The sequence below is a fragment of the Phytophthora infestans genome, genomic scaffold (genome assembly GCF_000142945.1).
Source record: "Phytophthora infestans T30-4 supercont1.40 genomic scaffold, whole genome shotgun sequence".
Classification (NCBI taxonomy): domain Eukaryota; phylum Oomycota; class Peronosporomycetes; order Peronosporales; family Peronosporaceae; genus Phytophthora; species Phytophthora infestans.
This window is the reverse complement of record NW_003303719.1, coordinates 770951-773155: the sequence shown is the minus strand read 5'-3', so window position 1 is coordinate 773155 and position 2205 is coordinate 770951.

Sequence of the window (2205 nt, the reverse complement as noted above, 5' to 3'; positions counted from 1 at the left end):
ATTGTCTCGGACCGAGACCCGCGGTTCACTGCTGCGTTTTGGAAAACGCTGTTCCCTTTACTGGGAACTCGTCTGCAGATGTCCACTGCGGATCATCCGCAGACAGACGGCCAAACAGAGCGCGTCAATCGAGTGCTCGAGGACACTCTGCGCAGTGTGTGCGCGGCAGCGCCACGTACGTAGTCGACGCAGCTTCCAGTTGTTGAGTTTGCGCTCAACAACGCGGTGCACGCGTCCACGGGGTTCACGCCGTTCTACTTGAACGGCTTCCGCCACCCCAGAGTGCCTCTCACTCTTCGAGGAAACACTGACTCCTCTATTCTAAGTGGGGGAGAGGCTCGGAAAGCCCTTTCCTCCCAGGTCTCGGATGTGAGGCCAGTTTCGCTGCGGAAACAGGTGGAATCCTTTATGGATACCAAGCTGAACATTGTCAGCAGGGTCCGCGATGCCATGGCAGCGGCCCAGGATAGACAAAAGGAGTACTCAGACAAACATGGAAGAGGAAACTTAAGTGTATTTAAAGTGGGGGACTTAGTGCTATTAGACACGAGGGAACCTACCCGCTAGACACTGTCAGCTCTGTCGGCAGCAAACAAGCTGAAAGCACCGCTTCATCGGACCTTTTGCAGTCCTGGCCAGACATGGTGGCGTCGTACACCATCGACCTTCCAAAGTCTATGACGACGCACCCGACGATCTATGTCGGACGTCTTAAGCGGTACTTTGACCCGCAGGGAGGTTGCTGACTCGCAGACCCCCCTTGACCCAGCTCCCTCGAAGCGAGGGCCGGTCACAGTCGTCGACGAGGGCGTCGGAGCAGGCACCCAAGCCTCGGTCGGGACGGCAAGGCTGCGGTCAAGACCGTACGCCGGAGGGGCTCCATACGAACGGACCCCGGCGCCATACGCCGAGTACGCTGAGTACGCCGGGTACGCACCATACGCGTACGTCTGGGAGTGTGCCGCAGGCGGCTCCGGACGTGGCAACAAAGCCTCGATCCGTCGGATCATGCGAAAGGCCTCGTCCAGATCGGACGAAGAGGCCCGGCGGTCCACCCGCAGGTGCAGGCTCGCGACCTCTCGCTCCACCAGGTCCAGGCGACCCGCAAGACGAGCGAGCTCGCCCTGATTCCCGGCCTGGGCGGCAGCATTACCGCCAGTCCCAAGGCCAAGTGCAATCTCAAGCACGAGGAGACGTTGACGGAGGCGGTCAACCTCAGGGTCCCGTGTCGGACCCGCAGTCGGAGCACTCGAACGAGAGTGGCTCTCAGGGAGGCGCCGAGTACTCGTACTCGTACGAGGGCACCTCCGCCCCTGCTTGACCGGAATGGAGAATGTCCACTTCCACGTGGAGCGGATCCTCCAGGAGCAACGGTGTCGCGGGAAGCGACAGCTCCTCGTGAAGTGGAGGGGTTATGCCCACTCCGAGAACTCGTGGGAGCCGATTGAACGGCTCCTGATTGACTGCCCGAAGGCTGTCGCAATCTGGGAACAGAAGCGGCGGCAGCTTCATAAGTAGTCCGGGGCTTCTTGCCCGAACGGGGTACGGATGATGAATACATACCGTACCCGCGCTCATCGTGAGCGCTAGAAGCCGCGCGCTTCAGGATGTCCCTTGGCAGCATAAACCCGGGGGGAAAAAAGGGGGGAAAAACCTCCCCCGAAAAATCACGCTGGTCCCAGGAAGGTGGGAAAAGCTGCCGGAATCTTCATGTAGTTTCCATAACTCCGCTGGGGCGAGTAACTGAAAGTCTCCACCCACGCCCAAGAACATGTCCTCACCAGAAACTCCATGTGGGACAGTTCTCGGGCATAACCCAGGGGTATCCCCAAACAGGATAGAGACCACCCCGGGTCTCGGGCTTCTTACGACAAGTCGTGAAGTCCTTAAGGGGAATGCGGTGTGGCGCGAGAAGCACACACCGAGCAGCCTCCACGTTGTCGACGAACAACTGTTCTTTCTGAACAAGGGCTCGTTCATAGATGCCCCTAGAAGTGTGGCCGCCCACAAGGCCACGAGGAGCGACGAGAAGCTCTAAGAAGAGGTCAGCCTCAGAGCTCTCCTCGGGAGGCCAATACCCTCTTGAGTTGATGGCAGCCTCCCTGGGTGGACGGGTGCCGCAACCGAAATCCCCACGCACACGCTGGGCAGCTTGAAAATCCTCCTGCTGGCTGGTCGAGGTCATTCGAGAACCTCCCGGGGGCT